The sequence below is a fragment of the Dryobates pubescens genome, chromosome 12 (genome assembly GCF_014839835.1).
Source record: "Dryobates pubescens isolate bDryPub1 chromosome 12, bDryPub1.pri, whole genome shotgun sequence".
NCBI lineage: Eukaryota > Metazoa > Chordata > Aves > Piciformes > Picidae > Dryobates > Dryobates pubescens.
In genome coordinates this window covers 4246299-4258767 of record NC_071623.1, presented here as the reverse complement: position 1 = coordinate 4258767, position 12469 = coordinate 4246299, and the positions used below count along the sequence as shown (strand labels likewise).

At 46.5% G+C, this 12469-nt stretch overlaps 1 protein-coding gene across 1 annotated transcript in view; it reads left to right on the top strand.

Annotated features, from left to right (window-relative positions):
* Window positions 1–10935: 10935 nt before the first annotated feature.
* Window positions 10936–12469, top strand: part of HTR1F (5-hydroxytryptamine receptor 1F) — a 168484-nt gene continuing 166950 nt past the window's right edge. Inside the window, exon 1 of the mRNA XM_054166060.1 lies at window positions 10936–11233. The gene's annotated coding sequence lies outside the window, so the exon portion shown is untranslated. The remainder of the gene's footprint in view (window positions 11234–12469) is intronic.

Genomic DNA, 12469 nt, shown 5'->3' with positions numbered 1-12469 from the left:
TACTGTCTCTCATTTAAGGTTCTCTTAGATACCTATGTTGCTCTAATAAAGAAGTAGAATAGAATTAAATAGAATTAACCAGGTTGGAAAAGACCTCAGAGATCATCAAATCCAACCTATCATCCAACACCATCTAATCAACTAAACTATGGCACCAAGTGCCCCATCCAATCCCCTCTTAAACACCTCCAGGGATGGTGACTCCACCACCTCCCTGGGCAGCACATTCCAATGGCCAATCTCTCTTGCTGGGAAGAATTTCTTCCTAACATCCAGCCTAAACCTCCCTTGGCACAGCTTGAGACTGTGTCCTCTTCTTCTGGTGCTGGGTGCCTGGGAGAAGAGACCAACCCCCACCTGGATACAACCTCCCTTCAGGGAGTTGGAGAGAACAATGAGGTCTCCCCTGAGCCTCCTCTTCTCCAGGCTAAGCAACCCCAGCTCCCTCAGCCTCTCCTCCCAGGGCTGTGCTCCAGACCCCTTCCCAGCTTTGTTGCCCTTCTCTGGACACCTTCCAGCAACTCAACCTCTTTCCTAACCTGAGGAGCCCAGAACTGGACACAAGACTCAAGGTGTGGCCTAACCAGTGCTGAGCACAGGGCACAAGGACTTCCCTGCTCCTGCTGGCCACACTCTTCCTGATGCAGGCCAGGATGCCATTTGCCTTCTTGGCCACCTGGGCACACTGCTGGCTCATGTTCAGCCTACTCTCAACCAGTACCCCCAGGTCCTTTTCTGCCTGGCTGCTCTCAGCCACTCTGACCCCAGCCTGCAGCACTGCCTGGGGTTGTTGTGACCAATGCGTAGAACCCGGCACGTAGATATGTAAATTGTGTATTGGATTTGATACGTAATAAGGGCTGACATATCTACCTCATCTCTTAACAAGTTATCACATTGGGTGAACAATTGTATTGCACAGTGTCTAAACTTTAGTAAATTATAAAATGTGAAGGACATCTTCTCTTCTGAAGGAAGGAGGGAAGCATAGAGGTCTTGCTGGCTTCCACAGTCCTTTTCATTCCATGGATATACACATTGATACATGTTGGCTTGAAGAAAGCCACTAAAACCCCAGTGAAGAAGTGAAATGGAAGTTATTAAATCGAAGAAAGTGATATGAAAGTTCTTGCTGAAATAATTTAGTTGAAAATAAGGATATAAACATTCTTGTCCTCTCTCATCTTTCTGTCATACTCAGTTTTCATGTTCTGGAAACTCTGTAATGAGTTTTTCTGGTAATAGCAAGCTTTGTGGTTTTGTTCTGAGAGTGTTTGCATTGCATTCTTATTTTTCTGTCCGTGATGAGGCAACATCCATGCTTTTTAAAGTTCCACTCTCTTTCTTATTCTTGGGTCACCCAATGCTGTACCTTTCCTTTCCCACCTTCTGTCTATAGAAATAAAGGATGGTGAGAGGCCTTGAGCATAAGCCCTATGAGGAGAGGCTGACGGAGCTGGGGTTGCTTAGCCTGGAGAACATGAGGCTCAGAGGAGACCTTACTGCTCTCTACAACTACCTGAAGGGAGGTTGTAGCCAGGTGGGGGTTGGTCTCTTCTCCGAGGCAACCAGCACCAGAACAAGAGGACACAGTCTCAAGCTGCACCAGGGGAAGTTTAGGCTTGAGGTGAGGAGAAAGTTCTTCCCAAAGAAAGCTGTTAGCCATTGGAATGTGCTGCCCAGGGAGGTGGTGGAGTCACTGTCCCTGGAGGTGTTCAGGAGGGGACTGGATGTGGCACTTTAAGCCATGGTTTAGTAGTCATGAGGTCACGGGTGATAGGTTGGACTTGATGATCTCTGAGGTCTTTTCTGACCTTGATTCTATGACTCTATGAGATTGTGGCATTTCCTCTTTTCAGGAGGAAATCTCCATTTTATTTTGGAGAAGCGTAACACATCGTGCCCTGCCCCATCTATACCAAGCTAAATCTGCTGTGAAGCCTGCCTCAGTTTAAAGCAATGACCTCAGTGATGAGAGCAGCTTTGAATATGTGGAGATTAAACATTCTTTACGGAACAAACATTTTCACATTTCCCCCTGTCTAGATACGCAGGGCTGCGACACACTCATTTCATGAGGCACGGTTGGTCGTCTCTTTTCCTAAGCAACAGTCTACACTCTCACTTAATAGCCAGGCTTTAAGACAACTGAGAGTGCTTTAATTGAAGAATGCAAACAAATAAGTCTGATTTTGAGAGATGCTGAGCACCTGGTGTTGCAACCACAGATGATCTGTCACTGCCCCTGCTGAACTGCTGCCTTGACCCTCGTATAGGGCACGTCAGGCACATTGGTATGACGGCTATGCAAGGCAGAGTCAGTGAGGTTACACTCCCTACTCTCTAGGCACCACAATTTAAATAGTAACATCATAACCCTTGTCATCTAACTGAACTTAGCTTGGCATCTGCATATCACATTTTATCCCAAAAGTGTAATTATTTATAGTAAAGTAGGAAAGGCAAAACTGTGAGGCATCAGTCCCTACGTCAGCTTGGAACTCAGCAACAGCTCCTAGGATAGCGCAGATGCCAAGCACTGCCAGCTGCACTGCAGGTTCAGTGAGCTCCTTCTTAACTCTCCTGTCCACAAAGTCACTCACTGCGTCCTTTCAAGCTGCTCTGGAGTTTTGTCCTTGAGCTAAGCCCGCTCCAAATCTCTGTGTGACACCATATAAGCTAGTCAGGGTACATACAACTGGCAAGTAAGCTCAGAGAGGAGAGCAAACAAGTAGAGGGATTTTAAAAGGGAGGAAGATGATCAACTAGACCTCTTCTAAGAAGAGCAGGGAGGCAAAAATCAAAAAGGCATGCACATCCTCTCTGATGATGAATTGTTGCCCTGATAAATACCTCCACCAAGGAAGACCTTCTTCATGTCAGTGTATCTCAAGAGACTAAAGAGCAGCTATTATAGTCACCTTGCATACACCCAATGGGAAGAAATCTCTTTTGGCAACACATTTTTATTGGCAACACATTTTATCTGCCACATTAATTTCTTGTATCAGCTTACGCTGTTTTGCCTTGTGCTTGCCGTGGGTTAGTTGTTTGGGCTGTGTTGGATTGGTTGATGGGTTGGACACGATGATCTTCAAGGTCTCTTCCAACCTGGTTTATTCTATGTATATGTATTCTATGTATATGTATTATGCAGGCACAAACACAGTCAGAGCCTCTTATCCAACCCTCAGGAAGCAACATGTTGTGTCCAGGGGTGGCTTTGACTGAGGGCATGCTGAAGCTCATCCCCCATCACAACTATAATAACCTCACTAAAGATTTTCCTTCTGTCTTAGTGCTGGCATGCAGCGGTGGGACAGCACAGTGGAGGTAACAAACGAAGCAACAAATACCAAGTTACAGCACATTAGAATAGAATAGAATAGAATAGAATAGAATAGAATAGACTAGACCAGGTTGGAAGAGACCTTCAAGATCATCGTGTCCAACCTATCATCCAACACCACCTAATCAACTAAACCATGGCACCAAGCATCCTGTCAAGCCTCACCCTGAACACCCCCAGCGACGGCGACCCCACCACCTCCTCGGGCAGCCCATTCCAATGGGCAATCACTCTCTCTCTGTAAAACTTCCTCCTAACCTCCAGCCTAAACCTCCCCTGGCGCAGCCTGAGACTGTGTCCTCTAGTTCTGGTACTGGTTGCCTGGGAGAAGAGACCAACCTCTGCCTGTCTACAACCCCCCTTCAGGTAGTTGTAGAGAGTAATAAGGTCACCACTCTCCAGGCTAAGGAACCCCAGCTCCCTCAGCCTCTCCTCACAGGGCTTGTGCTCCAAGCCCCTCACCAACTTTGTTGCCCTTCTCTGGACTCGTTCTAGCAAGTCAACCTCCTTCCTAAACTGAGGGGCCCAGAACTGAACACAGTACTCAAGGTGCAACCTAACCAGTGCAGTGTACAGGGGCAGAATGACCTCCCTGTTCCTGCTGGCCACACTGTTCCTGATGCAGGCCAGGATGCCATTGGATAGAATAGAATAGAATAGAATAGAATAGAATAGAATAGAATAGAATAGAATAGAATAGAATAGAATAGAATAGAATAGAATAGAATAGAATAGAATAGAATAGAATAGACCAGGTTGGAAGAGACCTTCAAGATCATTGCATCCAACCTATCATCCAACACCACCTAATCAACTAAACCATTAGTAGGCTGCTACCACATGTAACCAACTTCCACAGGAGGGTTTGCTTGGAGAGGGGCAAGGATGGTCAGCAGTGCAAAACAGTTCCCAGAGCTCTCATACTTTCAGAGACCAGCACCTTCCTTAGCCCTCACTGGAGATTTCACTCTTAGGTCACTGAGAATGGCAATCTGGCAACTCAGGCTGAGTACTACAAAGTGCATGTGTAAGGAGACTAGACTAGACTAGACTAGACTAGACTAGACTAGACTAGACTAGACTAGAATAGAATAGAATAGAATAGAATAGAATAGAATAGAATAGAATTAACCAGGTTGGAAATGCCCTTAGAGATTATAGAGTCCAACCTATCATCCAACACCATCTAATAAACTAAACCATGCAATCAAGTGCCTCATCCAGTCTCTTCTTAAACACCCCATCTCCCTCAACCTCTCTTCATAGGGCTTGTGTTTCAAACCCTCCCCAGCTTTGTTGCCTTTCTCTGGACACCTTCCAGCAGCTCAACATCTTTCCTAAACTGAGGAGCCCAGAACTGGACACAGGACTCAAGGTGCAGCCTGACCAGTGCTGAGTACAGGGCAGAATAACTTCCCTGCTCCTGCTGGCCACACCAAAGGGAGTTAAGTCTCCCTTTAATTACCTCAGCATTGTTTACCTTCCCAAAATGTTTCACAGCATTGTTCCAGAGGACCACAAGCACTGTGCTGACACTGGATCCCACTGTAAACAGGACTCACATCCTGACATTTGCCTTCACACTATTTTCTCAAGAAGATTATTTTCTCATCTGCAAGACTACAAACTCTGTGCTGATAGCCAGCAGATGCTGAGACAAGTCTTCATGGACCTTCTCATGGACAGGACTCTCAAAAGGTGACTGACACAGCGGTTTCACAAGGTGTTTTCACACTATTACACAAGCTCTGAGACAATAGCAACTGGTAACCAGGACAAGGCCACAAGTTCCTCTCTCAGGAATGTTGCTGTGAGACCAGAGCTGGCACGGGTAACCCACCCACAGGGCCGGTGCTGACACCAGTCAAATGTCTTCAGCTGAATGGGACAGTGTGACTACATATGGGACTGGAAAAGGTATAAAACCCAAGAGGCAACAGAAAAAGTTTGAAGCTTCCACACTGATCCAGCAGCAAGGCCTCACCAAGCTCCAACATCTCAGACTTTGCTGCTGTAAGCTTCCCTACCATGGACCAAGACCTCCAGGGATCAGCAAAACGTCAGCTAGGTCCACGGTGGTGATTACCTTTTTGCTTCGCTACCCCTTGCTTTTTTCTTCCTCCTTTTCTATATTTCTAACATTTTCTCCTGCATATGTAAGCAAAACGAATTCAAGTGTTTTTCCCAAACCAACTACTCGGTTCCTTCTTGGTTTCATTCCAGGGATCCATAAAAGAACCATCCCTTCCCCAGAAAAGCAGATGGAGACAGCATGTAGGAGAAAGCCACAGAAGTCTTTTACAAATGAATGCCTTTTTTTGTGTGGTGGTGTTTTCTGCTGCAAAGATAAAAACACTCTTGTCTCCTTAACGTTATAACCCATATTATTCTTACCTGGTACAATACTCTTCACATGGTCCCAGAGTATTATTGACACATACTACTACTCCCTGCTACAAAATACTCAGCTGAGATCCTCACAGCTAAAATACAATTAAGAAACAACTGACTATGCCTATACATAGCTGACTTGAATCCATCCCACCAGAGTTTCTCATAACTACAGTGCCTTGAGTGCTGTGTCCAGTTCTGGGCCCCTCAGTTTAAGAAGGACATTGAGACTCTTGGACATGTCCAGAGAAGGGCAACGAGACTAGGGAGAGGTCTCAAGCACAGCCCTGTGAGGAGAGGCTGAGGGAGCTGGGGTTGTTTAGCCTGGAGAAGAGGAGGCTCAGGGGAGACCACCTTGCTGTCTCCAACTCCCTGAAGGGAGGTTGTAGCCAGGTGGGGGTTGGTCTCTTCTCCCAGGCACCCAGCACCAGAACAAGAGGACACAGTCTCAAGCTGAACCAGGGGATGTTTAGGCTTGAGGTGAGGAGAAAGTTCTTCACAGAGAGAGTTGATGTCCTTTGGAATGTGCTGCCCAGGGAGGTAGTGGAGTCACCATCTCTGGAGGTGTTGAAGAGGGGATTGGATGGGGCACTTGAAGCCGTGGTTTAGTGGTGATGTGGTCTTGGGTGACAGGTTGGACTGATGATCTCTGAGGTCTTTTCCAACCTTATTGATTCTACAATTCTGTGATTCTAAGAGAAACATCCCTTGCCCTGTGCTCTCTTCTGGACTATGCTTGGGCATCATCCCAGAGTGCTAATCAGCACAGGCTTCCATGCACACCCGTGAGTGTGATTCAGACTAAACAGCATAGGCAATGGCATGCTCGCACTCCAGTATTTGTTCTGATCCTGCTTTGTTTACAGGAAAGATGTGGCTCTGTAAGTCTGCATAAGCATATCCTGAGCTGACAGAGAAGAAGGGAATAGTAGCTACCCATTAACCTCCTGATCTACCTGCAGCACAAAAGTGGCAGCTTTACCAGAGTCTTGAACAGCATGCTATTATGCTCTTACAGAACAAAAGCCCTTTTTTCTCTCAAGTCCTCTCCTGTTAAAGAAGAAGTATATGAAGTGAAAAACTAAGCTAATTAACCTCCAAGCCTGTCCATACAATCCAGGTAGAGAGGAAAGGTGGCCGTCAGCCACCAGATTTACATTAGTGAATGGGAAAAGATGGAGCATCAGGGAACAATTAAAGCTTCTTAATAGCCCTGGAAAGAAACAAGCCAGAAAGCAACAAAGCCTGCAAACAAAGGAATACCATATGGGAAATACAAATTATCCACTTGATTTATTGTGGCATTTATATGTAATAAAAAAGCCTCCAGACTTCCAAGGGTATTGAATCTGTAGTCTTGAGAAGGGAGAAGAATTTTCAACGGATGGTGGCTAATAAACCAGCTCCAAGTCCTCCTTTGTCCACACTGATGTGAGGCAGAGTTTGCAGGCAGAGAAAGAGGAAAGCATCCTGGACTTCATAGCTGGATACTGGATTTCAAACATCTTGGTAAACAGATGATTCCCTGATGATTCCCTGCCCAGCTCTTCTCCCACACCAGCTTTACACACCAGCTCATTATCAACTATCACACCAGCCCTGGAGAGGGAGAGCTTAGACACCACCCACTAGTTGGTAAAACACAAGGAATAAGTAACTCCATAACTCCAATCTCTTTCTGAGGCTCTGAACACACTGTAGAACAGAGCTTCTTTTTATATTGCCCCCAATCCACCTAAGGTGATATAAATGCAAAGAGCTGAGAAAGGCTGTCTTTTGAAGTGGAGAATGACTGTGATTCATGCCAACCTTCCATAACCTTGCTAATGTCTTCAGATCTAGATTTTTCCTCATTTAATTTGTGGAGAGTTTATAGTACAATGGACAGAAATCCCTCCTGGAGCTCTCCTGGCCACAGCCCAACCACTGCACCAATTCTTTATTTGCTTTTTATTTACCATGTAAAAAAATCCATTATTATTATTTGTACTGTCAGAGTGTCTTGACTGAGTCCAGGATCAAGACTGTAATGCAGTAGGTGGGGTGGAAACTCTGAGCAAAAAGACTGTCTCAAAACACTTGAGATTTAAGTGCATATGAAGTGTGGGCCTTCTTCCTCCATGCAATTTATAGAATGGCATGGAATGGCATGGAATGGAATGGAATGGAATAGAATTAACCAGGTTGGAAAAGACCTTTGAGATCATCAAGTCAAACCTATCATCCAGTACTATTTCATCAACTAAACCATGGAACCAAGTGCCTCAGCCAGGCTCTTCCTAAACACCTCCAGTGATGGTGACTCCACCACCTCCCTGGGCAGCACATTCCAATGGCCAATCTCTCTTGCTGGGAAGAATTTCTTCCTAAAATCCAGCCTAAACCTCCCCTGGCACAGCTTGAGACTGTGACCTCTTGTTCTGTTGCTGGTTGCCTGGGAGAAGAGACCAACCCCCACGTGGCTGCAACCTCCCTTCAGGTAGTTGTAGAAGGTCTCCCCTGAGCCTCCTCTTCTCTAGGCTAAGCAACCCCAGCTCCCTCAGTCTCTCCTCACAGGGCTTGTGCTCCAAACCGCTCACACTGCTGGCTCATGTTCAGCCTACTATCAACCAGTACTCCTAGGTCCCTTTCTGCCTGGTTGCTCTCCAGCCACTCTGACCCCAGCCAGTAGCACTGCATAGCTAGCATTTCAGACTTGTATATGTTTCAGCAAGATAAAAGAGTGTGACAGGACAAGGTTTTCTTTCTATTTGACTCAGTTGTATACTGGTTTCTTAAGTACACAGTGCCAGCTCTCTTCAGAAAGAAGATAATGGACCTGGGTTGGAATAACCCTCTCTGTCACTACAGGCTGGACAGAAGCTGGACATGAGCAGGCAGAGTGCACTTGCACCCCCAAAGGCCAATCACATCCTGGGCTACATCAAAAGAAGCGTGGCCACCAGATAAAGAGAGGGTGATTTTGCCACTTTACTCTAGTAACACTGCACCTGGAGTACTGCATCCAGCTCTGGAGCCCTCAGTACAAGGACATGGACCTGATAGAGTTGGTGAGTGCCACAAAAGCGATCAGGAGGCTGGAGCACCTCTGCTATGAGTACAGGCTGAGGGAGTTGGGGGTGTTCAGCCTGGAGAAGAGAAGGCTCCAAGGAGACATAATAACTACCTTCCAGTATCTAAAGGGGACCCGCAAGAAGGCTGGAGAGGGACTGTTTATGAAGGACTGCAGTGCTAGGACAAGGGGCAATGGCTTTAAATTAGAGAAGAGGAGATTTAGATTGGATGTTAGGAAAAAGTTCTTTACAATGAGAGTGGTTGAGCAGGTTGCCCAGAGAGGTGTTTGAAGCCCCGTCCCTGGGAATATTCAAGATGAGGCTCAACAGTGCTCTGGGCTACCTGATGTAGTTGAGGATGTGACAGGCAATGCCCTTACATGCTCTTTGGAGAATTACTAGGAAGTTTCTGACACCATCAATGTCACAAGAGCAGAGTTCCCTAGGAGAAAAACCTTTTTTAAAGTTTTATTGGCACTACAGGAAAATATATACTAAACTGTCAGCTCTAGAGAGGCACTTTCACACTCCTATTAGGCTGAGTGCAGCAGCATCAATCCAAAGCCAGCTGCAGATCATAAAGTGAGCATAGGTTAGTCATAAACAGCCAGCTCTTACTCATCAGGAACAGTGGTCAGACCAGGACTGTTTTACTTAACCTCTGCTATTTCTAAGGTCACTTGTGGTGTAATTAAAACTTCATTCATTAATTTGAACAGTAGCAGGCCATACACATGACTGTTAGCTGGGGGAGAAGATTGTGTTCACCTAGTGCCAAAGCCTGCAAAGGAAAACCTGTGTTTAGCTCATACAAAAAGCCTGCAGAAGACCAGTCTGAAGCAACCACCTGAAAACTTGACGGACACCAGATGATCCAGGGACACTGCCTCTAATTATACTGATGAATCTACAATGTGGCTTTCTTATGTAAGCAGCTGCTACAGCTGCTCTCTGTAAAGGTTTTCCCTGCCTTTTTGAACAACCAGAGGTAAAAAATTAAGCACTTTCATTTGAAAAAAGCTTTTGTGGAATAAGAGTTTACAACAGTATGTAGGGGCTGGTTTCCCTGAAACATATTTTGGGTTGCCTCCAAAACAAAGACTTGTGTAAATAGAGGTCCAAACAAACAGCAGATGTCATGAGCTGAAGGAAAAGGTATATATGATTTATGAACTAGCACTCAGGATTACCTAGTACCAAGGCAGAATGTGCAGCAGGTAAGTGAATTGCACACAACATGTAAAAAGGAGCTCAAAACACTGCTTGCAAATGGGTCCTCTGTCTGGTATTCAGTCTCCTTGGTCGATGGGCTAGAAACAGCCACCAAGATGTGTTGAAGCCCGGTGCTGAGTGCAAGAAGAGGGAGAGAGAAGGCTACTGTTGGTAGGGGCTGAAGAGCCTGGGGCTCAACCCAGAGATGACCGGCCCAGGCATGTCTAAGCATATCATTCAGGTATCACTTCAAAATCTCCTGGTCCAAATATATGACACATCAGCTGCTCTTTTACCTTTGCAGAAGAACTGAGTACATGTTGTCTACATTTGCACCATATTATGTGCAGCCTGGCACCTCTTCTTCACAGCCCAGTCATAACGTTTTGGAGGAGAGTAACAATCTCATCCCTGAAACTGGCACTTCTGAGGATCCAAAATCCTACAGAAGTCGGGTGCTGGAAACACGCTTTCCCCTTCTTCCTCCACCAAGGCAGAGACTGTCAGTAGGACGCCTCAGTAGAAAGCTTTCCGCACAATTTAGGATACACCCTATGTCGTCCCTCCCCTCCACCGAGGACTCGCACGGCTCCTCCCAGTCCGCGTCCGGCTGGGGGAGCCGGGAAGGTGGTACCACCGCAGGTCACCCCGGCAAGGGACCCCTGCTGCTCCCTGCGCGGCCGGGCGGGGCGGGCATCCCCCTCCATGGCACATCGCGCCGGGGCTGGGAGGCACATCAGCCTGGTCGGCGCATCCCCGCGGCAGCCCGGGAACCGTGGGCAGCGCGGGAGGAGCATCTCTGCGCCAGCCACCGCCGCGCCACATCCCGCCGCCCTCTACAGCTCCGCCCCGGCGGCTCCCGCGACGCGCGCAAATTGCGAGGCGGCGGCGGCGGCGAAGCGCGGAGACGCGGGCCGCCTCGACCGCAGCCCTGAGGGCGGAGGACCGGTCGGGGCGGCGCCGGAGTTTTCCCGGCTGGCTGGTGTCTCCCTCCTTTCCTCCATCCTTCCTTCCTTCCTTCCTTGCCCTCATCGCGTTTTCTTCTTATTTTTCATTCTTGGTGGAGGGAGCGGTGGCTGCGGAGGGAAGCGCTTTGCTCTCCGCGCCCCGGGACCGGCGCCTACCGCGGTGCGGATGTGTGTGGAAGAGTCCTCGCGAAAACAGCTCCCGACGTTTCCCCCCAAAAAACCCAAACCCAAACAACCCACCCACTTGGATAATTAAAACGGTAAATCTAGCTAACTTTTCATTCTCTTGCTTGCTGTGCGCTTATATCTGTAGATATTTATGGCTTATCTGGCTTCGTTCCTTCATCTTTCGGGTTTTGATTGATGAGCTTCTCTTGTGCTGCTGGAGAAGTTGAAATATTTGGGGTTTGCACCTAGCAGGACTCTCTGCTTCATCCTAAAGTTGGACTGAGGAATGAAAACATTCCTAGTTCGTACCAGCATGCAGATATGTTTACTTGTCTTATTAATCTGAATGTGGCTGAGATTTCAGGTGGCAGCATCCCCTGGAGTTTGCTTTGCCTTAGTTTAATTTTTGCCAGTGCTATCTAATGTAGCATAGAAGTGTTTATGCTGCACACCTACAGTCTTGTACACTGACTGGTTTTGCATGCTGGCATTCACATCTGAGAATCCAAGCAGGCTTTGAATCTCTTTAGTTTATGATGTTAACAAGCGAACTTGCCTTCTGTTTTCAACCTAATTCAACTTGAGGATCCTGCCCAGGCAAAGTCACCCAAACCCAATGAAGTAGTATTTCTCAGCCCTGTAATTATTTGGTTTCCATTTGTCTGATGGAAACATGTTTCAGTTTACACAATTTGTGTAGCTTCTCAATCCAGTAGGCTTTTGTTTGAGAGGTCATGCATTTTATGTAGTCACTGTATTAGTTGGATGCTTTAGAAGGCTGGGGAAGCTCTGGCTTTCTGCACATTGTGAAAAACAACTTCAGGAGATGATGTGTCTTTGCTTTATTAGATAGTATAATTTCATGGACATTTATGCTTCCTGCTCTTAGCCCTTCCTCTTGGCAGTGTTAACCCAGCAGATGTTAACCTGAGAAGAAAAATTAGAAGTCAGTTGAAAATAATAATAATAATAATAATAATAAAGTTTATCCTTTTAAAACAAGAGGAAATGAAAGTCTCAGTTGCATAGTTGGCAAAAATGACTGACCTGAACTTTGCTGCAAAATATAAGCTGAACTTCCAAATTTTCCAGGGAAAACTTGGCTCAGTAAAAGACTCTGTTGTTCTTTTGTTGTTCTTCATTGACTTTGTGTCTTTCCTCTCTAAGAAATTGTACATGTATTGGTCTTACCTGCCTATACATATGTGTGCATATGCACCAGCACAGGCACACAGAGCAACCTGGTAGTGCTCAAGCACAGGACTTGTGATTCTGGCTTGTGAGCCACAGAGGATAGCAAGCAATGGTGGGGAAAAGAAAAATGAGAG